Raw genomic sequence first — 26,556 nt, 5'->3', positions numbered from 1 at the left:
CTTTTTTTTTTTTTTTCCTGAGATGGAGCTTTGCTCTTGTTGCCCAGGCTGGAGTGTAATAGTGCAATCTCAGCTTACTGCAACTCCGCCTCGTGGGGTCAAGTGATTCTCCTGCCTCAGCATCCTGAGTGGCTGGGACTAGAGGCACATGCCACCACACCCGGCTGATTTTTGTATTTTTAGTAGATCCGGGGTTTTGCCATCTTGCCCAGGCTGGTCTCAAACCCCTGACCTCAGGTGATCACCTGCCTCAGCCTCCCAAAGTGCTGGGATTACAGGTGTGAGCCACCAGGCCTGGCCTCCTTCAAAGTATTTCTCTTTGATTCTTAAAGTAGCAAGGACAAAGAACTTGAGAAACCAAGTAGAAATTGACTTCTAGGAGGCAAAGAATTTGAGCAGAGCTTTCATCAGTTTCTCACGGCAGGGGAGACAAAAATTGGAGTTTAGGGCTATAGAGACAGCAAAAACTTGAGAGGCCAAAAGCCTGCCAAAAAAATGAGATAGTCTAAGCCACTTAACTCCTGTGTTCACTGACTTAAAAAAGAGGCAGTTAAGGGACAAAGTTGCCAAACAGCTTTCTCACAGTGGTGGGGAGATACAAATTGGATTTTAGGGTTTTCCAAGGAGAAGATGCCCTGACAAACACTCCAAGAAATTCTAGAACCGAAAAAATATCCCTCTTAAACACTCCCCAAATGTCCCGAAATTAAAGACACAATAGATTAAGAGTATGTCAGAGCTATCTGAAGAAAAGGTTATTCATCTGGAAGATAGATGAATATAAAATGTCTAGACTAAAGTATAGAGTGTTAGGAAAAAATATAGAAAATTTAAAAAAAAGCATAGGAGACATATGGAACTAGATAACAAGACGTAACACACATGTAACTAAAGTACCTAAAGGAGAAAACGGAAAGTGATTTAGAAGCAATATTTCAAGGATTAGAGGATGAAAAATGTGCAAAATGGGTCGAAGACATCAAACCATAGATTCAAGACATATTACAAAACACAGCAGTATAAATACAAAGACAACCACATGTAGAAACATCATAGTAAAAGTTCTAACAGATGAGAAATACAGAATAAATATTTGAGTAATTCAAAAGAAAGTAGGAAGAGAGAAAAACACAGAGGAAGAACAACTAGAAAATAGTAAGATGATATAAATTCAAATGTGAGTAATTACAGTAAATATAAATTGACATAACCAAATTAAAAAGCAAAAAGGAATAGAAAAAAAAAAACCCTACAATTGTCTGCTTCTTACTAAGAGACATGTCTTGAATGTAAGGACTTGGACAAAATAAAGTTTAAGGTAAGACATATTAAAGAGGACATTTTAAATTGTTAATTTACCACAAAGATACAGTAGTTCAAATGTCAACTTAATAACATAGCTTCAAAATATATAAAGCAAAATCTAACCATCCTAATTAGGGAAGTGAACAATCTTACAAATATAGTGGAAGATTTTAACAACTTTTCCCAGTAACATATGGAAGAATCAAACATCAGTAAAGATATAGAAAATTTTAAAAACTTAATGGATAAATTGATCTAATTTACATAATAGAATAGTATAGCTAACAACTTCAGAATACATATTTTTTCAAGTAAGTCGCAAAGAATCTTTTGTTATAAATCAATAACAAAAACAGCTAGAAAATCTCCAAGTATTTTGAAATTAAGTAATATACATTCAAATATTCCATAAGTTGAAGAAGTTTCAACAGAAACTTGAAAATATTATAAATGAAAATAGGACATACAAAATATGTAAATGAAGCTAAAGCAGTGCATAGAGGAAAATTTTTGTCCTTAAATGCACATATTATAAAAGGGCTTACAGCATATTATCTAAGCTTCTATCTCAAAGAGTTAAAAAGGAACAATAAATTAAGAAGGTTGAGTAAATGAAATAATGAAGAGCAAAAATGAAAAAGTCATAGAACAGAAGTCAACAAATCTAAATGTCAGTTCTTTGAAAAATCTAATAAAATTGATAACCCCTAGCATGATTAATCATCGAAAGAGAGGGAGAGGGAGATGGCGGGTGGATTGGGGGGTGGAGAGAGACAGAGTGAGCATGTGAATTACCATCATCAGGCATGAAAAATAGTATATCACTGAATATCCTACTAAAAAAAATAAGTTGGTATTAAATACTTTATTTCACTTAACAAATGTTCAAATGAATAAACAATTTCTTGGAAAACACATTCTTATCAAAATGGAGATAAAAAGAAACATTCTAAAGAATCATTTAGCTATTTAAAAAATTAAATCTAGAAATTACAGTCATTCCATATAGAAAACCCCGGGTCATATGGCTTTTTCAGTGAACCCTTCCGAACACTTAGAAAAGAAATAAAAACAATCTTATACGAATTCTATTTTTTTTTTTTTTGAGATGAAGTCTCAATTTGTTGCCCAAGCTGAAGTGCAGTGGCGTGATCTCAGCTTACTGCAACCTCCACCTCCCAGGTTCAAGCAATTCTCCTGCCTTAGCCTCTCAAGTAGCTGGTACTGCAGGCATGTGCCATCATGCCTGGCTAATTTTTTTTTTTTTGTATTTTTAGTAGTGACAGGTTTTCACCACATTGGCCAGGCTGGTCTTGAACTCCAGGCCCTGATCTGCCTGCCTTGGCCTCCCAAAGTGCTGGGATTACAGGTGTGAGCCATGGTGCCCCGCCAAATTCTTTCATAGAACTAAGAGAATGGAAATAATCATTTTATAAGGCTAGAATAATCTTGATGCCATAAGCTGATAATAATATTCATGAAGAGTATAGGTCAGTATTTCTCATGAACATAAATGCTAAAATGCTAAACAAAAATCAAGAAATAGAATCCAGACACATTTAAAATTCATGCAATGTTGATAGTAGCACATTTTGCAATTGCAAAATCCTGGAACCAACCCAAATGTCCATCAATCAAAAAGTGGATAAAGAAACTGTGGTATATATACATGATGGAATACTACTCAGCCATGAAAAGAAATGAATTAGTGGCATTTGCAGTGACCTGGATGAGATTGGAGACTACTATTCTAAGTGAAGTAATTCAGGAATGGAAAACCAAACATTGTATATTCTCACTGATATGTGGGAGCTAAGCTATGAGAACATAACGGCATAAGAATGACACAATGGAATTTGGGGACTTGGAGAGAAGGGTGGGAGGGGGGTGAGGGATAAAAGACTACAAATATGGTGCAGTGTATATTGCTCGGGGGATGGATGCACTAGGACCTCACAAATCACCACTAAAGAACTTATGTAACCAAATACCACCTGTATCCCAATCTATGGAACAAATTTGATGTCCAGGTCCCTACATTTGTGGAGTGTGTGGCAGAATTTGTCTATAGGAGGAAGAAACCTATATGTTTTTAAAACAGGCAGTTGGATGATAGAGCGAACAGAGACAGTTTGACTTTTGATTCATGTTATGCCTTTTTTCCACTTATCATTTTTGTATTGTTTCTTGAAAAGAAAGTCATTCATACTAGCATAGTCATGAGTCTTATCTTTGATTTATCTCTTGGATTTTCTATCAGACTTAGGATATCAGTTGTCTTTTCAGGAAGACACTATCATTTTTAACATTAAATTCCTACATGTAGGAAGTTGAGACTAAAGATATCAGCAACTGCACAAATGGCCCTGTGTCTCTGTCTTATTTTCCAACGTCCTTTGCTATCAGTCCTGTATCACTTTTTATGTAAGAGACTATCTCAAGAAGCAGGTTCTCAAGACAACAGGAGTCATAGCTCTAGGTCAGATTTTACCAAGACAGCTGGGCATTGAAGACTACAGGAGCTGCTGAACTGACACTATCTACCCTGCCTTGCATCAGTGAGGGGCTCAGAGGAAGGGAAGAGAAGAGTGGAAGTAGAGCATGAGCCTTGGAATCGGGCAGACTGTGATTTGAATCCCAGCTTCACCATTCAATAACTCTATGAATCTTGGCAAATTAGTTTCTCTGAACCTCAATTCCTCTGATGTTTTTGTTGTCGGTGGTAGTGGTTTGTGTGGATAATGAAACTTTCTGGCATTATATGCATTTTTTTTTTGTATGTAGGTACATATGTGCTTCTCTTTCTATGGAGAGGATTATTTTCATAAGGTACTCAAAGAGGGTCTCTGACCCCAAACAATATAATCGCAGCTATAAGAAGACATAAAAAAACAATTTCTAAATAAGTCCTTATGATTACTGTAAGTGAGTGTTACCAAACTGTTAGCCAAAACTTTTAGAAATGTTAAGGGCTAGCCTTCAAATACAGTGTTTCCTTGACATCTGCTATCGTTTGTACAAAAATGGGGGGAAAGGTATATGTTTCTTTTCCCAACCCAAATTGCTTTTATGTCTCTAAAATATCTCTGGAAGATACACAGAAAAATTTGCCTATGGAGAGGAAAAGTGGGTGGCTGGGAGTTGGGAGTGGGAGGAAAAAATTTTACTTTTTATGCATCCTTTTTCACTTTCTGAATTTTGAACCATATTCATTCATTATTCTGGTCAAAAATAAACTTTAAAAATAAAGGAAAAAGATTACTAAGAAAACTTTACAAGTGAAAGTTAATATTTTGGTCCGAACCATAAATCTTTAAAAATTTATTTTTTGGCCGGGCGCGGTGGCTCAAGCCTGTAATCCCAGCACTTTGGGAGGCCGAGGCGGGTGGATCACAAGGTCAAGAGATCGAGACCATCCTGGTCAACATGGTGAAACCCCGTCTCTACTAAAAATACAAAAAATTAGCTGGGCATGGTAGTGCGTGCCTGTAATCCCAGCTACTCAGGAGGCTGAGGCAGGAGAATTGCCTGAACCCAGGAGGCGGAGGTTGCGGTGAGCCGAGATCGCGCCATTGCACTCCAGCCTGGGCAACAAGAGCGAAACTCCGTCTCAAAAAAAAAAAAAAAAAAAAAAAAAAAAAAAAATTATTTTTTATCATTTTTAATTGACAATAATTGTACATATTTATGGGGTACAATGTTTTAATATATGTTTAAGTCATGAAATGATTAAATCTAGCTAATTAACATACTTACCACCTCACATACTTATTTTTCATGGCAAGGACATTAATAACCTCTTAGAAAATTTGACATGTATAATACATTATTATTAACTATAGTCATCATGCTGTGTAATAGATCGCTGAAACTTATTCCTCCTATCTCACAGGAACTACCCTTTGAACAACATCTACCCATTCTCATCCCCCTTAATTCCATCCTCTGGTCACCACCATTCTTCTCTCTACTCTACAGGTTTGACTCTTTTAAGATTCCACATACAAGTGAGATCATGCAGGATTTGTCTTTCTGGAGCTGGCTTATTTCAATTGATATCATATCCTCCAGGTTTAATATGACTGAAAATGGCAGAATTTCTTCTTGTTAAAGGCTGAATAGTACTTCATTGTGTATATATACCACATTTTCTTTCTCCATTCATCTGATGATTGATGGTTATGCTGTCTCTGTATCTTAGCCACCGTGAAGAATACTGCAGTGAACATGAGCATGCAGACAGCTTTTTGACATACTGATTTCAATTCCTTTGACTACTACTGATTTCAATTCCTGAAGTGGGATATTGCTAGATCATGTGGTAATTCTGTTTTTGTTTTTGTTTTTGGTTTTTGAATGATAAATTTTAATGACCATGACTGAATTGGCCAATTTAGACAAACACTAGAGTTTCTGGTTGAATGTACCTAAACAAACTCTAAGAATAACTGGAACTTGCTAGTTTCTTCATTTCTGATATTTCAGTATTCCCAATATCTCTGTTTTTGTGTTTCAAGTTGGTTATAAGATTTGGGTCTAATCACCTTTGGTGGTTTTAAGATGTCTCTTTAAGGCTTTCAGATTATTATGTTGGAGTTTAACAGCAAATACATCTGCATCCATGTTGGATGTCTGTTGAGTTTTGTCCTAAGCCCCAGGCATATAATATGTAGACATGGTACAGCCATCTCCTGATCCTAGCCTGTATTGTTTAAGCCTTCAAATTTAATCATTTTAACATGTGTCACACAGAAGCAGAAATAAGCCTTGTTAGGAAACATCCTATCAGAGGAGGACTGCCTGCTTGGCTTCACCATCTGCCTGAGCCCCAACCACCTAACTGTAATCGCGAAGTAAGGTTTTGGGACTTTATGAAGATATGAATAGGTTTATACAGAATGACCAAGCTCTGGGTCTTTAATTAGAATTTCACAAAACATCATATTGTGGGGTAATTTTCCGTCACTTCTAATTAGGACCCTAGTGACAACTCAGTAACTGAGGTCTGGATTATTTTCCTTCTTTGATGTTTGGGGATTCTCTTCTGTCCTGAAAGAGCTTGCTCTGTACAATTGTATGCTGGATATTTGATTCTTTCTTCAGTGTCCTTATTCCTCAATTCTTAATCCCTTATCTACAATCCTGTGAGAGTATCATCTTCAGATACTTCATAAATTCGCACCTCCTACTGTCCACCCCATACCGGTATTCTTAGTACGACGCAGCAGACACGTCTACGCCCCCACTAATGGGGATGGCCAGAAGTGGTCTCTGCTTTCCGTCCTTCCAGCCCAAGGGTTCTGTGTGTTTTTTGGACAACTGCCCTCTTTTTGCGGCATCAGTGCCCTTCCCTTTCACCATGTCAGTGGAGGGGGCATTTAAAACCTCTATGGGGAAAAAGCCACTTTTTGTTAGGATATGAAGAGAAAACTCATTTGCTGTGTGATGTAATTAAACATCCCCCAGAAAGTGGGAAGCCTGGCTACCTTAGGAGCTTCTGCTTAATCACTTTATGCTCAACTCTAAACCAGGAGGCAGGAGTTCCTAACTGGCCTCCTGCTGACTGCCCTGGTTACCACCAGGCTTCCCCAACAGGCTGGACTCTCTAGTGACTGGGCTTGTATCTGAGGCCTAATGTCACCAATTCTATAATTCCACACTGTTTAAAATTTAATTCCACTAAATGACACCAGAAACTGGGGCATTATGAAGAATTCCTGACAAAAGAAAACGGGATTTGGCTGAAGCCTCCATGGTCTTTGACTCGTGCTTGAATTACACCCAGTGCCTGCCCTCTAAGCTTGTATCTCGTCAACCCAGCATTATTATGAATTTCAGATCGTGGGATGAGTACTAGAAAAATGGGGACATTCCAGTCGTAAGCTCTTTGCCCTGCACTTTGAAACCAAAGCATTCAGCATTGCTTCTTGTTCATTCTTTGCCTTCATCTTGTCAGATGTACAAATCACTCTAGGATGACCTGATTTGGGACATGGATATTACACCTGTCTGTTCTTCTATAAGAAAGCCAAGTGGTTAGCTCAAATCATCCCACACAGGATCTCCTTCATAAAGATTTTATTTCTACTGACCACATTGGAGAAGTACAGAAACCTTCCTTCTGCTGACTTGCAAACAGCATACCCTTCAGCAAAACAGAGCGTCCAGGTCCCTGACCAGGAGCCTTCACAGTCTGGAGGTTTGAACTAGTCCACTGCAGTTGGCAGGGAGCCCAGGTGATGAAATCTGCGTCCTAATGCCAATCTCACACAGTAGGAAACTTCAGGGAGAATGTACATAAAAAGGCATTTCTTTCACAGCCCCTAACAAGTACTTACAAGGGCAAGAGGAAAACCACCGGGATTAATGACTTCTGGTTGAGTAAGTTCCTGACCCTAGGGAAGGCTCAGCCCATTTTTTGACATCACAAACTTTTTCTAACAGCACAGGCCATCAGTGTCATTATCCCAGTGAACTACTAAGACAGAGCTTTGCATGCCTCATTTAATGGAAAGAGAGTAGTTGTGAGTATATGCATGGGTGTTTAAGAGAAGAATTGCAGTGTCTGAAGTGTTCACCCAAATAAAACCTGGGTAGTCACCCTGCTGTGCACACACACAGTTCCAACTCTCTAGTGATTGCATTTCTCTCTCTGTTCTGGAGGAGAGTATGTAGCTGAATGTGATGGGACAAGCATAGACTCTGCAGCTAGACGCAGCAGCTCTGTGACTCAGTTATTCCCTCTCCTTGGCAAGTGATGTAACCTCTGTGAGCCTCCACTTCCTCATCTGTAAAGTGGGGGTAGTTAGACCTACCTCACAGGATTGTTCCAAAATTTAAATGTAAGAAAGAACAGCTTCTGACACCGAGGATGAGTTAAGTGAACATAGCAATTATTGTCACTGTTGTTTGAAGGGTTGGCATCCTTTTCATCTTCCCTCACTTTTGCCTTGGCCCACAGAAGAGGCATTCTGGGCTGGGTGTGGGGGCTCATGCCTGTGATCCTAGCACTTTGGGAGGTTGAGGCTTGCAGATTGCCTCAGCTCAGGAGTTGGAGACCAGCTTGGGCAACATGGCAAATCCCCATCTCTATTAAAAATACAAAAAAATTAGCCGGGCACAGAGGCACACGCCTGTAGTCCTGGCTATTCAGGAGCTTAAAGCAGGAGAATCGCTTGAACCCAGTGGGAGGAGTTTGGGGGGGCTGCAGTGAGCCAAGATCACACCACTGCATTCCAGCTTGGGAGACAGAGCGAGACTCTGTGTCAAAAAAAAAAAAAAAAGGCATTTTGCTAACAGCATTCCTGGAGAGTAAGCTTCCTGCCCATCTCGTCCCCGCTTCACTTTCCTCTGCTGTCAGAAACAATTTATCTGGTCAGGGATACTCACCAAGGACGTGTTTCTGTTATTCTAAGCCCTGTCTCTGAGGCCCAACTACCCACAGCCATCCATATATATATATATATATATATATATATATATATATATATATAGTTTTTTTTTTTTTTTTTGAGAAGGAGTCTCATACTGTCACCCAGGCTGTAGTGCAGTGGCGTGATCTTGGCTCACTGGAATCTCTGCCTTCTGGGTTCACGCAATTCTCCTGCCTCAGCCTCTTGCGTAGCTGGGACTACAGGCATGTGCCACCAGGCCCAGCTAATTTATTTTGTATTTTTAGTAGAGATGGGGTTTCACCATGTTGGCCAGGATGATCTCGATCTCCTGACCTTGTGATCTGCCCGCCTCAGCCTCCTAAAGTGCTGGGATTACAAGCGTGAGCCAACGTGTCCAGCCACATTTTTTTTTTTCTGCTTCAATTCTTCAATTTTCCTTTTTGTAAGGTGATTCCAATCTGAAACTGAATCTGACACCATTCGTCTGGAGGCAGCCTAGAGGCTACTTTCTCTCTCTGATTCTGTTCTGCCATCTGTGGGTGTTAGGTGTTCTTTGACCCTCCACACTTAAGTTGGGTAAGTGTCTACTCTGAAGACCCAACTGTCCCCATGTCAGACCCCCATGACCAGACCTGGAAGGAGGAAGCAGGAAGTCCCTGCCTGGACCACAGGAGTGAGCTTCAGTCTTAAATCCAGCTTTACTAGTATTAAAGCTGACACTATATTTTGATCCCCATCTGGTTTCTTCTCTGTGTCTGTTCTCAATACCAGTGTGGGGTGGGAGTGTGATTAAATTAGTTCCCCCCAGCTGGGTGTGGTGGCACACATTTGTAATCCCAGGACTTTGGGAGGCTGAGGCGGGAGGATCACGAGGTCAGGAATTCGAGACCAGCCTGACCAACATGGTGAAATCCCATCTCTACTGAAAATACAAGAATTAGCTGGGCATGGTGGTGCTCGTATGTAATCCCAGCTACTCAGGAGGCTGAGGCAGGAGAATTGCTTGAACTAGGGAGGTGGAAGTTGCAGTGAGCCAAGATCAGGCCACTACACTCCAGCCTGGGCAACAGAGCAAGACTCTGTCTCAAAAAAAAAAAAAAAAAAAAAAAAAATCAGCTCCCCCAAATTTCTAACACCACTGTTAATAGTAGTGATATTAATCTATCCCGTTGGCATGTGACTCTGTTTTAATCTGTGGATTTGCTGATTGCCCCACAGTTCCTTCTGTAGCCTCTGGTATCCTCCTTTGGTTTTTCATACTTTGAATATATCGTCTGCAGGAAGAATTTCCTGGCTTGCCAGAATGGTTATGAAAATCCAGATAACAAAGATTCCTTTTTCACTTTGGTCTTCAAGCCACCTGCCAGCAAAGCACACTTAGAGTCTCTGATGAAATGATAAAAATGTCTTTAATAAGCCAAGCATATCATGAGTGTCATTTTGGGTATAGCCTTGTTGTCCAGTTGAAAGGAAAGGCTAGGCCTTTTCTGCAGTCCTGAACACTTAGATCCTACTCAATCAGGAACAACTCAGGTATCAGCTTGACATTCTTGTCCCTATTTTATCAGGGAGGGAGATGGCTTAGGCCTAGCCTAGGATTTCAAAGGGACTCTCAAAAGGAGATTTAAATGTGACTCTGTTAATACTATCTTTTAGTTTTGAGTCTGACCCGTGTATTGATACTTCCTTGGTTTGGCTGGTCTTTGGAGGATTTTCTTTTCAGCAGGAATTCTTGGCCCTTTGCCTATAAACAGACTGTCTTCTTCAGTAATAACTTTGTTTCCGTGCTCAGATTCCCCTTCCCATCCAAGCCAAGCTGTTAACCCACCAACTTAAACTTCCTCTTCTGCAGCTCCCTTCCTGGCCCCGCACTGTGCTCACAAGATGAACAGGGAACCAGAACAGCCTCCGGGCAATGGGGAGAAAGTTGCTGGAAAGGGGTACTGGAGGGAGGATTTGTGGGGAGGATTAGTGATGCATGACCGCTGGACCCTGCAAGTGGGAAATGCTGTTCTGTGGCTGTACAAGACCTTCTTGGCACTCTGGCTCCCCAAAGGAAAGTGAAGAACTGGTCAGCCCTGTCGGATGGAGCCCTCTCCCCTTGTTCTCCTCATCCTGCTCTGTTGAATTCTTGACTGGGTTCTATTGGACTCTGAAGGCATAACTTGAATTCATAAAATAATCCTGTCTGAATGTGAGCCTGGGGCTGGGGAAAGGGTAGAGGAAGTTCATATACCATGAGGTGGTCTTCCTTATCCACGGCTTAATAAGGTGGTATAATTATCAAGATGTGGTCCTGGGAGTAGCACTGTCAGCATCACCTGGGAACCTGTTAGAAATGCAGATTATCAGGACCTACCCCAGACCTACCGAATCAGAAATTCTGGGCTTAGGTACCCCAGCAATCTGTGGTTTAACAAGCTCTGTAGGTGACTCTGAGGCACTCTAATGTGTAAGAACCACTGGTCTAATAAAATGGGTGGAACATGACTCATGTTCTAAGTGAGTCACTGCCCAGGTGAATGGTGATTGGTTAATACAGTTGCACAAAAGTTCTATCCTTTAGAACCCCAGAAAAAGCTGGAGAATGAGAGATTCTACCATGTGCTTGGATCTTCCCTTAGGGATGCTACTGCCAGTCCTACATTGGCCTAGATTCCTCAGGGACCAATTCTGTGCTAATCCCCTTTCCCAGGGAGAGGTGGCAGGTTTTTGCTGAGGTTTGTCCTCAGTCTTCTGACTCAGGGCCTGCCTAGGGATTTGACTCTTTCCCAGCCTGGAGGAGTCATGTAGCTGGGTAGGACTCAACTCTGACCACCTTGAAGAGGAACCCCAAGAGGAGGAGGTGCACCCGATCTTTCCTGGCTATTTTATGTAGTAGAAAGAATATGAGATTTGGGGCCAGGATAATGAAATTTGTATTTTGAAACTGCTACTCACTAGCTGTGGAAACTTGTACATCTCTCTGAGTCTCCATTTTCTTATCTGTATGATGAGAATAAGGATGATATACAATTCCTAAGATGTTTGTGAGGATTAAATAAGGTGGTAAAAGTGAAATGCTTATATTTAAAATGCCTTGCACTTATGGAAAGCTCAGTAAATGCTAAGTTGTTTTGTTGATAACTATCCTTCCAAGCTTCCAGGACTTTATTATGGGAGAAACCTGGGCAGCTCTGAGATAAGTGGGCCACCAGGAAGACCCCAGAAGCCCGCCCTATCTCTGTATACTTTTTGTGGCTGATTCTTGATGTGAAGTTTCCCAACTATAATTGCAGCCTAAGATAACAGGTCTCGACAAATTTCTCTCTCTTGCTTCTAGAATAGACTATTTTATCCAAGGCTGCTGGGAATGTAGACATAATTGACACTTAAATTAGCCCCTTGCATAAAAATTTATCTCCTAATAAACTTTTTAGAATCAGAGGAGGGGAACATCCAGAGATACTTTCGTTTGTATTACTCTATTTCAGGGGATTCTTAAGTTTTGATGGTTGGACTAACGTGGCTCTGTTATTATCCAAAGCAGTATATTACAACTGGGGGCAATGTCTAGAGACATTTCTGGTTGTCACAAGGAGTCAGGGGCGCTAGTAGCATTAGATAGGTAGAGGCTGGAAATGCTGTTAAATAATCTACAATGCACAGGACAGCCACCCCCAAGAAAGAGTGGTCTGGTCCAAAACAGTAATGGTGCTGCTGTCGAGGAACCTTGATCTAAAGCAAGTTTAGGAAATGTATTGAATTCTGGGGCTAATCTTAATCATTTGCTGTGTGTGCCTGGAGCGCTGTGTTAAGCAGGATTTCGGTGTTACATCTGGGTTCTTGTGAGTGGCATGATTGTTTACAGATCTTCTTTGATTAGGGAACAGGAAAGAGGATGGGGACTGGGTGTTTGCCACACCGGGCCTGGCGCATTTTAAGCCTCGTTTCTGTGCCAGCCACCACCCATAGTGTCCACAGATTCCCAGAGAGGTGGTTGGGACTGAAACTGTGTGAAATATCCCTTGTACTTCTTCATAAACTCAGGTTCTTGAATAGCCTTTTCCTGGTCAACGAAGCAGAGGCACTGCCCCCTTATTGGGTGGTTAGTAATGCTTTCTTTAGTTCCTTTGGACCCGGAATTTCCGAAGGTCAGCAAATACCTCTATGAACCTGACACTCATGTACCTTAGGAATTCTCAGGCCCTAATCTTGGGTATGAATTCATTCTAACTGAAGGGCTCCAACAGTGCTTTCTCAAGCTTTGCTCAGAAGAGTGATGCTACCTTTGCAATGATTATTAAGGAATAAACAACATCTGCCTGCAGGAATCTTTCTCTCTTTGGCTCATTTTAGAAATAATAGATAAAATCCAAAGTAGATCTTTGGCAATCTCATTTAGGCTCAAGAAGGGAGTGAATGAAAAAGTTATTTCTAGGATGTTCAAGTCCAAAGGCAAGCCTGAGAACTAGGTAATGTCTCAGGTGTGATCAAAGGTGATTATTATAACCTCTTTGATAACTAAATAAGAATTGGGGCTCAGTTTGGGCCAAAAGATGTCTGAACACAAAATTAGATCAGTTGGCAATGACCCATTTCCCTAGAGCCATCTTTTGGCTGAGTTGTAAAAATGTAGTTAGACCAAATAGAGATTAAAAGCCTGGGTGCATTCTCTCTCCACTGGAATAGGAATAGAACCCCTAAGGATGCATTGTTCAGAAGTAAAGGATATACCGTAATCCCACAAACTTTTAAGAATGATCCACTGCTGCCTCTGAGGATAGCCCATTTTTTTGTTTCGTTTTTGTCTTTTTTGAGATGGAGTCCCACTCTCACCTAGGCTGGGATGCAGTGGTGCGATCTTGGCTCCCTGCGACCTCTACTTCCCAGGCTCAAACTGTTCTCCTGCCTCCTGAGTAGCTGGGATTATAGGCATGTACCATCACTCTCAGCTAACTTATTTTTCATTTTTCATTTTTCATTAGAGACAGGATCTCACCATGTTGGCCAGGCTGGTCTCAAATTCTTGACCCCAAGTGATCTGCCTGCTTTGGCAGCTACCCTCTTAACAGCTAATTTTTCCTCACAGTTCCTTAAAAGTAGGTGTTGTTATATCTATTTTATGATTTCCATTTTCAGATGAGGAAATGGAAGATAGCTTTAAGGCAGAGCTAGAGTTTACAAGGCCAATGAAATACAAAAACCAATTTCTTTGCTTTTATAGGAAATGATATCTATAAGATAATCCAGTTCGAGAAAAGAAAAAAGGAAAAGGAAGTGTATCAGGCATGGCCTGATGGCTCATGTCGGTAATCCCAGGACTTTGGCAGACAGAGGTGGGAGGATTGCTTGAGCTCAGGAATTCAAAACCAGCTGGGCAATACAGCAAGACCCCATCTCTACAAAAGCTATTTTTAAAGTAGCCAGGCGTGGTGACATGCACTGTAGTCCCAGCTATTCGGGAGGCTGAAGTGAGAGGATCACCTGAGCCTGGAAAGTTGAGGCTGCAGTGAGCCATGATCATGCCACTGCACTCCAGTCTGGTGACAGGGTGAGACCATATCACAACACAAAAACAACCAACCAACCAAACAAACAAACCGGTGTATCTTTGTTTAACAGAAATCTTTCAAAATATGGGCTCATGTGGGAAGCAGATAATCAGTGGTATCCCTCTCAACAAAACCTGGAAGCCAGTGGAATAGCCTTTTCTAAAGCAAAGACCTACAGCTCAAAAAGTACTAGGAGTCTAAGAAAACCTGTTGACACAATATGTGCATTGACAGCCAACTGCCACAAGATGGCAACATTCTCAGGAAAAGGAATGAGGTTGTTCCAAGTCTGAAATCTCACTTTTACCTTCTCCACTTAGAATATCCTTTTTCTTTTAGATATTGTCTTGAGATTTCAATTTAATAAGAGCTAACTTACAAGAATGTGGTATTTCTTTGGCCTAAAATCTCTTCCACCCTTTCCTCCCTCCCTCCCCCGTTAACTCACATTCATACTCAGTTATCACCTAAGATATTATTTCCTTAGAGAACCTCACTTCCCTGGGCGAGGTTTGTTACCCTGTGTATACACTCACTCCCAGAGCATCTTGCCCTTAGCTATCAAAATACTTTACACTATTGAACTTTCTAACTTCTAGACTGTAAGCTTCATATAAGGGCAAGGAACCATATTGATGTTTTTTGCAGTTCAAACCTAGAGGCCAGCTCAACGTTTGAGTCACAGTGGGTACTCAATAAGTATTTGGTCAATGAATAAATTAATGGTAGATTTTAGTGGGAAAAAAAGTCTTTCCACCAAAAATTAGCAGACAAATTGCAGCTACCAACTCTGTATAATGGTGGGAGACTAGGAATGCATATGAACTAGTTAACAATTCTTTAGTATCATATTATTTTCCATAATTGTTAATGTAATCTAACCATCAACTCTTGGAGCAGTCAGCTAGAGTAATAACTGAGTCTCTGGTGGCTCGTAGAACAGCTTGGACCTAATGTGAAGAGGGGATTTCCTCCTGGCTGCTAGAAGTGGCAGCATCACGGGTATGAACTGTGGCATTCTCCTGAAGTGTGCTATAGCTGCTCCGTGCTTTCCAGCCTTTTGGGTTTGGTGTGTGCAAAAAGCCTGAGCACAATCCATCAGGAAGCTCTGAAAGGGATCCCTGCTCCTTTTTTATTTGTGTGCTAATTTCATTTTATCCCAAATTAAATTTAATTAGACATTGAGCACCTGCTGTATGCAGGAAACTGTGCTGAGTGCTTTAGGTGATATTGAGAAGTGAAAGGAAGTTTGCAAGCCAGTAATTCTTATTTCAGCCCTGTGATTCTGTCATTCACATTAAGGTTCTATTTTGGACAAGAGAGTCTTCAGGAGAGCCTAATAGGATCGTGTGTTAGGTGGCAGGTGGGAGCAGGGGTAAGTTGTGAAGTCACTGCAAAGAATATATTCAGTATGTCCTTATTGATTTTATCATTCTAACTACAGAAAGTAAAGCTCAATGAAACTATCCTTCAGAGGTGATAAGCACTAGATTAAAGGATTAGTAAATATTGATTACATTAATTTAAAATTAGTGAGGAGCCAGGCACAGTGGCTCACGCCTGTAATCCCAGCACTTTGGGAGGCTGAGGTGGGCAAATCACTTTAGGTCAGGAGTTAGAGAACAGCCTGTCCAACATGGTGAAACCCCTTCTCTACCAAAAATACAAAATTAGCTGGGTGTGGTGGCAGGCACCTGTAATCCCAGCTACTTGGTAGGCTTAGGCAGGAGAATTGCTTGAATCAGGAGGTAGAGGTTACAGTGAATGAGATGGTGCCACTGCACTCCAGCCTGGGTGACAGGGTGAGACTCAGTCTCAAAAAAATAAATACATATATACATGAAGTAAAATAAAATAAAATTAGCGAAGTTCAACTGATGTTCAACATTTTCAGCATAAAGGTATCCTATTTACAAAATCCTGTCTCCAGCTTCACCACTCCAAATACTCCAGCAATAATCTATTTTCTAACCGTTCCCATTTACTGAATACCTGCCCTAAGCTTAAGATCAGCAGGTATCACCTGCACTGCCCGTCTCACTCACGTCCCATGCCTTCCCTTATGCTGCTACCTCTATTTGGACTGCTCCAGCACCAACAGCCTGGTAAACCACATAGCTTTAAAATCCAGCCCAAGCTTTACATCCTCCAACTAAGATTCCCTCCCTCCTCTGGGACTTCACTTTGTAGTCACTGCTTATTCATATGGACACCAACGCTCGCCCCCACTACCCAGAGTGTGAGGGCAGGAACCTCGCCTTATTCCTGTGGTACTTCCGAGCTCTAACACAGGGCTCAGGATGCTGAAGAACCTCATTCCCTCATGTGCTCCCTAAGTTTTCCATAGATGAGCTGATGGCCTTTGAATCAGGAGTCACAAACTCTATCTTCCCAACATATCCATAGCCACAGCCCTAAAATACAAATTACTTTTCATGAGAAACTGTTTTAAGAATCTTAGAGTCATCTGAGCTGGAAAGAACCTTAAAGATCACATCTGATCCTCTTTCAAGTTAAAATTAAGACCAGAAAAGTTCAAAGATTTGTCTCAAGTCCCAAGATCTTGCAAGAAAAGCAAGGTGTGTGTTAGTTTTCTATTGCTGTGTAACACGTCACCACAAACTTAAAGGCATACAACTACATTCATTCATTAGCTCATAGTTCTGTAGCTTCCGAGTCCAGCATGGTCTGGCTGGGTTCTCTGTTCAGGCTCTCACAAAGCTGAAGCAAGATGTCAGCCAGGCTAAGTTCTGGTCTGGAGGCTCTGGGAAAGACTGCCTAAGCCCATTCTTGTGGGCAGGTTCAGTTCCTTTCAATTGAAGAACAAAGGTCCCGTTTCCTTGCTGGCCATTGGCTGCGAATTGCTCTCAGCTCCTCATGGTCTCCTCCATCAAAGTAAAAACATTGCAGCAAGCCATTCCCATTCTTTGAATCTCTCTGACTTCTGCTACTGCTGCTGGCCAGAATGAAGTCTCTGCTTTTAAAGGTCTCGCCTGCTTGACCAGGCCCACCTGTGTACTCTTTTAACATCAGCTGTGCCTATAATATTTACTGCCCTATAATCATGGCAGTAAAAGCAATCAAATTCACAGTCCTAACGTTTATATAGAATGTGTACGTGGGATAGCAAAGAGGGAAATCTTAGAAGACATAGAATCCTGCCTAGCATGCAAGGATTTGGGAATCATTCAGACATAGATTTGATAGCAACATTACCACTTAACATCTCCAACTGGACAAATCATTAAATTTCACTGAGCCTATGTTTCTTCCTCTGCAGTAAGAGAATAATAAATATCCCACATGCCTATACATGCCTTTTGTAAGGGTTACAGAGAAGATGGATATGGAAGTGCCTTTTAGTTTTTTGAGATGCAGTCTTGCTGTCACTCAAGCTGGAGTGCAGTGGCCACGATCTTTGTTCACTGCAACCTCTGCCTCCTGGGTTCGAGCAATTCTCCTGCCTCAGCCTCCCGAGTAGCTAGGATTACAGATGCATGCCACCGCACCCAGCTAATTTATTGTATTTTCAGTAGAGACAGGGTTTTACCATGTTGGACTGGCTAGTCTGGAACTCTTGACCTCAGATAATACACCTGCCTTAGCCTCCCAAAGTGCTGGGATTACAGGCATGACTCAACACGCCATCCGAAAGTGCTTTTAAGGTATAAGGTGCTACCTGGCAGGGTCTAAAGTATTGTGTGCAGGTATATGGCACCCCTTAGAAAAATCTTTAAGGTTAGAGGCTTAAGGATGTGACAGAACCAGGGACTGCCTCCTCTGCATGAACCTTACTGTCTTTTATTGACAATAAGATGGAAGTTTAGGGTACCAAGAAACAAGACGGTAGATAAGAGTTTCAAATGGCCATTTATTTCCTATCTAAGGCAATGCCAAGCCACATTCAGATATATCTAGACTGCTCTGGCCCTCAGCTGAAGGTGGGATTTCTTCAAGTGGCTGGACAGTCCTGGACCTCCATGCTGGTATGGTTCATCTAGTACAGTTGGGACCTAACTCAGATGATTGTCCTACTAGAGCAAGGCACTGCAGAGGTGACCAGGCAAGTGTTTCAGCAAGGAACACAGCCTGTCTACCCCTCCCTGCTTCTGAACATTCCTTAGGGCAGAAATTGTGAGTTTTGATAACAACTCTAAATTTGGAACCCTGAGGGGCAAGATTCTCTGTTGTCTGAAAGAAACACTGAAAGCAAGCCAACATAAGCATCTGCAGGAGCTCCATTTTTCTCTTCCTTCAGGGTGGCTTAGTTTCTGAGAAAGGAGCACACAGACTTTAGTGCAATCTGCTTAAGAATGATTATAGTACATGAACTGTTTCCTCCTTAAGCAGAAGAAATCATTATGTGATGGTCTCCTTCAACTCTTCCTTGCTAAATACACAGGGCCTGGCACATAACAATGATTTCAAAAAGCATCTACAGAATGAATAAATGAAACCAACCAGTCAGTGAGCTGGAACCCAGTTCTTTCCCCTTCCCATCCAACACTTTTTCTAGCATACAATTCTGTTTCCCACTATACTGGCCTCATGGCTGCCTTCTGAACAGAATTAATAAGTAAGTATTGAGGCTCTAGCTAAACTTAAATGTGCTAGCTCCAAGAGTCCCTAGAAATTCTAAGCCAGGCTGTCAAGTTGAAACTATACTGGACAATAGCCGTGCAGCTGAGGAAGTGAGCAGCACGCTGACCATCTGCTCCCTTTCTTCTCTTGGGAGCTGAGCTGATGGCATTCACGGAGGTTAATGAGCCCTCTCTGGCTCATGTAGTCTTGCACAGTCTGTGGGTCTGGGTCTCATCCATTTTAGAAGATGAACACACACATGAAATGCCTCTGGTGTGCACATGCCTATGCAATGATTAGAGCTCTCTTGCCAAAGTGATATGTGAACTTTTTAGAGGTTCTAAAGGAATACTAGAAAACTACTCAGCCTTTGTAGTCAGACAGGCCTTTGTAGTTCAGGGTTATGACCCTTGATTTCTTCACTTATTAACTGGGTAAACTTTGGTTTCTTTTACCTCTCTGAGCCTCTGTTTCTTCATATATAAAACGAGAATAATACAAAGAGTTATGCTTTGCAGGGCTATCCTGAAAATTAACTGAATTAAGTGTGCAAAGTGCTCAGTACAGAATAGGCATTCAACACACGGGCTACTGTGGTTATTGGTATGTAACTAAACTCCCTCTGGAATATATTTCTATACATTTACTTCTTCAAACCATCCATGGTATTGACACCAAAGGTTTGAAACTATCCCATCAAGATTCACTAAGTGACTAATACACGCAAGTACCTGCACTGGGTGATGAAAGCATACATTACTGGACATCAATCTATTTTCAGTAGACATCGACCTATTTTGAGACAAATAAGAGAATGGCATAGGAGAAAGGGGAGGAAAATAACATTTATTGAGAACCCATATTGAACTAGGCACTGTGCTATGTGCTGGGAATCCCAGGCAAATAAGTCACAGCATTGGAATTTAATGCTTATTTTTTCATTTCACACATGCATTCCTTAATAGAAATCAAGTTCATGAAAGTTCCTATGGCTTTCTGGTTACCAGAATCTCTTCTCTGAACGTCACTAGAGCAGAAGAATGTACCTCAGAGACTTGCTTCACATTCCAGCCGGGCCTCTCCTGAAGTCTCAGCTTGCCACTCCTCTCTATCCTCAGTTGCCCATTTGCAGTGATGAATGACTCCAGTGTCTGAGGCCCGGGTGCCCTTGGCCTCAAAATTACTGTTTTTGACAGTAACTGTGTTGCAGCGGTATCATCCTGTCCTCTTAATTAAGGGCATTTGTGCTTTGGTCCTTGTCCCATGTCCTCCTGGTCAATTAGACTTATTTATTCCCTGTTGTCAATTTGTCACTAGTAAGTCCTCTCATATAATGTTATTATAACAGAAGTGAAAAGTGTGTGCCTCATTGAGTTTAAATTTGTGAAAAAATATTAAGAAATTGTCTTAAATTCTTAAATCTCAGTTAAGATTTTGAAATTAGATTATGTGTCAGAAAATGGGAGATTTGTGGCCAGGCATAGTGGCTCATGCCTGTAATCCCAGCACTTTGGGAGACTGAGGTGGGCGAGTCACCTGAGGTCAGGAGTTGGAGATGAGCCTGCCCAACATGATGAAACCCCGTCTTTACTAAGAATATAAGAATTAGTGGGGTGTGGTGGCATATACTTGTAATCCCAGCTACTCAGGAGACTAAGGCTGGAGAATCACTTAAACCTGGGAGACGGAGGTTGAAGTGAGCCGAGATTACACCACTGCACTCCAGCTGGGTGATAGAGTGAGACTCACTCTGTCTCAAAATAAATAAATAAATAAATAAATAAATAAATAAATAAATACAAAAGAGAAAATGGGAGATTTAAGGAAAATGAATGAGAACACAGTTGAAGATTTCCTAGTTCTGAAATGTTTTACAGTTGATCCAAGGGATGTAATTTACATTTTTTTCCATTAATATGTCAATGTTTTGATAATTTTTCTGCTTCTAAGAAGTTATATTATTTTTCTTAGAAATCATTCTTTTTAGTAACAATATGGACACTTAATTGTGCCACCAATAGTCTTTCTCAGTGGTTTCTCTGAAATTTTTAAATTTTATTTTAAATTTATAATTTATAATTTTATATATTTATGAAGTACAAAATGATGCTATGATTTATTAATTCATTGTGGAATAACTAAGTCAAGCTAATTAACATATTCATCACCTCACATACTTATTTTTTGTGATGAGAGCATTTGAAATTTACTGTTATCAATTTTGAAATGTATGTGATTCATTTAGAATCATCTTCTGCAGTTAATCGTAATGTGTTTCTTTTATACCTTATAATGACTAATTCACCTCTAAGGTAGAAAAGATTCTAGGAATTTACATTTTCTCTACTTCTTTGAGTCTTCTGTTTTAGGAATTAAATTGCCTGTTTAATTGATGTTGGGACTGTGTTTTTATTTTATTCTGTTCCCAGTACTCTTTCCCAAGAAGTTTTCAATATAGTGTAATATACTGTTACTAACTATATTCACCACACTGTGCAATAGATCTCAGTTTTTAAAAACCCAATCCTCCTTGTCTAACTGATGCTTTGTACCCTTTTGCCTTCATCTTCCTATTCCTCCGAAGTGCCAGTTTCTGGTAACCACCATTCTATTCTCTGCTTCTATGAATTCAAGTGTTTTAGATTCCTAAAATAAGTGGAACATGTGGTATTTGTACTTCTGTGCCTGGCTTATTTCACTTTGCGTAATGTTCTCTTAGTTCTCTTACTCCATCCATGTTGTGGCAAATGTCAGAATTTATTTCTTTTTTAAGGCTGAATAGTAGTTCATTGTGTATATATATATATATATATATATATATATATATATATATATATATCACGTTTTCTTTATCCATTCATCTGTTGATAGACCCTTAGTTTGAGTCCATAATTTGGCCATTGTAAATACTTCTGCACTAAACATGGGCATACGGACGTCTCTTCAACTCATTTCAAATATTTTGGCTAAACACCCAGAAAAGGGAATGCTGAATAGAGTGGTAGTTCTATTTTTAATTTTTTGCAGAACCTTCATACTGTTTTCCATAGTGGCTATACCAATTTACATACCCACCAACAGGACACAAGGGTTCCCTTTTTTCCACATCCTTGCCAACACTTATCTTTTGACTTATTCTTAATGCTATTCTAGCAGGCATGAGCTGATATCTCCTCATGGTTTTGATTTGCACTCCCTCACGATTAGAGATGTTAAGCAGCTTTTCATGTACCTATTGGCCATTTGTATATCTTATTTGGAAAAACGTCTGTTAAGGTCCTTTGCCCATTTTTAATTGGATTATTTGCTTTATTGCTATTGAATTGTGTGAGTTCCTGGTGTATTTTGGATAGTAATCCCTTATTAGATATATGGTTTGCAAACATTTTCTCCCCTTCTGTAGGTTGTCTTCTCATTTTGATTGCTCCCTTTGCTGTGCAGAAGGTTTTTGGTTTGTTGTAGATCTGCTTTTTTGTTTTTGCTTTTGTTGTCTGTGCTATTGGTGTCACATCCAACAAATTATTGCCAAGATTAATGCCAAAGAACTTTACCCTGCCCTTTTCTTCTAGGAGTTAGTTTTAGGTGTTAGATTTAAGTCTTTAATCCATTTTTAGTTACCTAATTCATGTAAGTGGTGTAAGATAGGGATTCAGTTTCTTTCTCTCTCTTTTTTTTTTTTTGGCATGTAAACTTCTAGTTTTCCCAACGCTATTTATTTAAAAGATTATCCTTTCCCCATTATGTACTCTTGGCACCTTTGTCAAATATTGACCATATATGCATTGGTTTATTTAGATTAATTTTTTGTCATGGTTTAAAACCTAACCATTGTGTTCTTGGATGATAAACCTTGTGATATTAACCTGCAACTTTTTGAGTGATAAGTTCTACCACAAGCCATCACCTGCTCTGATTCTGGTGGCTACAAAAGAATACTTCCTCTCTGTTCTTTCTGCGTGGAATGAGTAACTATCAATCTCTAGATTAGACTTCCCTGGTTGGATGCTGCAGTGCACAGCACAGGGAGATGGCCACTATAGGTGGAGAATGATTAGAAGACTCACGAATAATTAATCAAGGGAAACAGAATTGCATTTTTTCATCTGTAAGAGTCATTTCCATACATTACAATTCAAGCAGCACCATTTGCTCTCTTGACAACCGTTTTATCCAGTAATTTGTGTCAATCTTCCCTTCAAAAGGAAAGTTGCCTTGTCCTATATGTTATGAACTCAGAACATTGTTTTATCAAATTTTGTGCCAGGCATTGTAAGGGTTTAAATGGATCTACTACAAGATTACATGGCCAAATGCTGTATGCTTAAGAAGGTCCAGGTAATGTTAGCTTTCATGGAAACATTTTCTCATTTAGAATCATGCCTTTGCAGTCAATCTTAATGTATTTTATACCTTATAAAGACCAATTCAACTCTTAGGTGGAAAAGAGTCTAGGAATTTACATTTTCTCCATTTCCTTGAGTCTTCTGTTTTAGGAATTAAATTGCCTAATTAGTGCTTTGACTGTTTTTACTTTATTCTGTTCCCCAAGAACTTTGCAGTATGTGTTTTAAAAATAACATTGTTTTCTTCTCAAAGTAATATGTATTGCCAAATTTAGAAAATACCAGAAATCAGTAAATAAAAACCACCCATAATCCTCTCTGTTAATATTTTGCTTTATATTTTTTCCAGTCTTTTATATATGCGTATGTGTGTGATTCTTTTATAAAAATGAGATCATACTCTGTTCTCTTTTGTAGCTTATATTTTTTTAAATCTAATATGTGGTAAATAAGTAGGCTTTTTACTCACATGATTCTTTTTAAACAATTTTTTTTCTAGAACAGGAACCAGAAGATTACTGTTAATAAATTACTGTACAGCATAAATTCATAAACCCAAATTGTGACCCAAGAACAAAATCCACTTCTCTGCTCCTTTCCGTCCTTACTTTTTCCTGCCCCATTCCCACCCTGTAAGCCCAGCGTAGGAGGGTTCTGTTGGAGGAGTCACTGAAGGAAGGTCACCCAGTCAGAAAAAGAGCGCTTGAAGTTCTGTTCTTTGCAGAGCTTTTCAACTGACTCTTGAGGATGTTCTGCTGTTAATGTACAAATATATTTGATTATTAAATTATCTCTGTTTTGGAATACTCAGTGTTTTTTACTTCATTCTAAATGTCTTCATAAGAAATTATATACAAATAACCCAGGCCACAGATTAAATAAATTTATACTAGCTATTAAAAACAATGCTATAAATGTATTTTAAAATGTAGCATGAAAGTATATTCCTAAAAATGTACGTAATAGTAGCCAGTGCAGCCATAGTCATTTGAAAATTGCATTTTTATTCCCATAAAAGTAAAACATTGACTATGAAAATGTAGAAAATACCGATAAGGGTCAGGTGTTGTGGCTCACACCTGTAATCCCAGTACTTTATGAGGCCAAGGCAGGAGGATTGCTGAGCTCAGGAATTCAAGACCAACCTGGGCAATATAGTGAGAGCTTGTCTCTGCATAAAAGAAGAAATATGTCCACAGATGTAATCATGGTGCCATTATTCCTTATCTGGGAGTCCTTACAGACACCCAGAGCCCAGTCCCAAGAGTCGTCCACATCCAGCTCCCAATAGTGTTTCCCAGAGGAGAAGCCCTGGGCTCCCCATGCAGCAAAATAGTCAGGTCTGTCAGAATTCACAGATCCACCTTCCCGTTCAGGTCTAAACATCCAACTTCTCACATCCTCAAACAGGCTGATATTGTGATTGCTTACTTCATAATTGAAGGAAATTTCCACTCGGAAGCGGTTGAGCCTGTGCACCAGTCCAGTGATGGGCCCTGCAGTTAACTCTGGATTCACAGGCTGGGGCATGTGCAGCAGCACGGACTCGCTCCTTGCCATGATGTCTCCCAAATCCTGGAGCAGCTCCACATCTGGTTTATGACACATTTCCATTAGTTCCCGATACATTTCTTTCAAGTGCTTCTTCTTTTGATGCATGTTGATGCAACTTCTCTGGAGTTGTGGAAATATCTCTTCGTGTTCCTTGCCCAGTCTCTCTAAATGTTGTTTTTCTTCCTTATGGAGAACTGGATGCACCTTCATATACTCAACCCTGATCATCTGTGCACGAAGAAGGGCATAGGCACTCCAGAGCATGCTTGTTTTTTCCTCCTCACTTAGATTTCTCTGATTTTCTTGAATTTTTTCCCATAAAATCCTCATTTGCTTTAAGAGCTTCTCCCGGTGGCGTTACCCGGATGGCTCCTTAAATTTCCCTGTCAGGCCTGTCTTTTACACTGGCCACAGATGATTAAGATAAAGAAAGCTGACGGTTTGGGAACTGCATGTACAAGGGAGTCCTTCACTGTTCAAGCAAAGGAATCATACTGTTCGGGCTTTTTTTCTGTTTTAGTGTCACTTTATTACAGTTAAATAAAAAATATGTAAAATGCAAAAAAAAAAAAAAAAAAAAATTTTAAATGAGGCAGGAGGATTGCTTGAGCCCAGGAGGTTGAGGTTACAGTGAGCCATGATCATGCCACTGTACTCTTGCGTGTATTACAGAGCAAGACCTTGCCAAAAAAAAAAAAAAAAAAAAAAAAAAAAAAAAAAAGTAAAAGAAAATACCAATAAGCAGAAAAGAAAAGAAATCATTTACAATTCTACCATTGTGAATATTCCATTAGTTTACCAATCTGTCTCTTACTTAATCTATAGTAGATTCTATTAAAAATGGTTATATCAAAGGATAGCTTCTTTGACTGTTTTTTGACCCTTGTTAAAAATCAAATTTCAACAAATTTAACTTAAACATCTTTTATTAGGGATTTATGAATTGGGCAGCATCCCATCTAAATACTTCAAAAGCCACTCCAGTGAGCTGAGCAAAGGAGATGTAATTTATAAGTAGAAAAAGGCTAAAGAAAGCAGAAAGAAGGAGCAAAAAACAGATTGGTAGTTACAAAGTTACTTTCTTTACAGCATTCAAACAGAGGAGACTTCTTTACCATGCCAGCTCAGGTAAACTGGGCCTCTACTGATTGCTGTGAATCTCTACTTTTTTGGAAAATTGGCTCATTTCAGAGTTCAGGTTAATTACATTCATGAGTGACTCCATTCTGGTTTGGTCTGGCCAGTTGAGCCTAGTCCAGGATCTCAGTCCAAAACAACGGCCTCCTGTAATTTTTATTTGACATCCTCTTTATTTAAATTGAACATGTATACATTAAGTATCTGTTTTTAACCTAGTCCATGAACAAATGGTGTTATTTCTGTTCTAAGATCAGAATCTTTTATCCACTCTGTGAATAAACCACAGCAGGTTTAATTTAATTCCTTGATTTCCCATGGATACCTGTAGATATGTGGGCCATCATGTGTCTTTAGTGAAAGGTGTTAATAAAAACTAATTTTTAAAGTTTGTTATAGTCATTTGAGGAATAATATAATAACAGACTATATAGAAACATACAAAGGAAAAAAGTCAGCTATACTCCCATCATTAGCATTTTGGTCAATGTGTTTTGGTTTGTGTATATTTATTTTTACATACTTGTACACAGTTTTGTATTTGGCTTCTTTTAAGTTATAGAAATTTTTGCCATTAAAACATTGATTTTTAATATATTGCCATGATAATGTTCTGCAGCTAATGCCAAAACATATCTTTTCCAACTATTCATACCTGAAGACTCCTAGGTACTGACCATCCTGACTTGGATGATTTGTAATATTCAC

General features: G+C 39.8%; 1 long non-coding RNA gene and 1 pseudogene across 1 annotated transcript in view; one reads left to right on the top strand and one right to left on the bottom strand.

The window, feature by feature from the left end:
* Positions 1-26,556, top strand: part of LOC141582863 (uncharacterized) — a 78,218-nt gene that overhangs the window by 11,427 nt on the left and 40,235 nt on the right. The gene's annotated exons all lie outside the window — the stretch shown is intronic.
* Positions 6,517-25,045, bottom strand: LOC120366322 (tripartite motif-containing protein 43 pseudogene; annotated as a pseudogene).

The sequence above is a fragment of the Saimiri boliviensis genome, chromosome 2, assembly GCF_048565385.1.
Source record: "Saimiri boliviensis isolate mSaiBol1 chromosome 2, mSaiBol1.pri, whole genome shotgun sequence".
Classification (NCBI taxonomy): Eukaryota; Metazoa; Chordata; class Mammalia; order Primates; family Cebidae; genus Saimiri; species Saimiri boliviensis.
The sequence above is the reverse complement of the archived record's forward strand: the minus strand, read 5'-3'. Positions and strand labels throughout refer to the sequence as shown.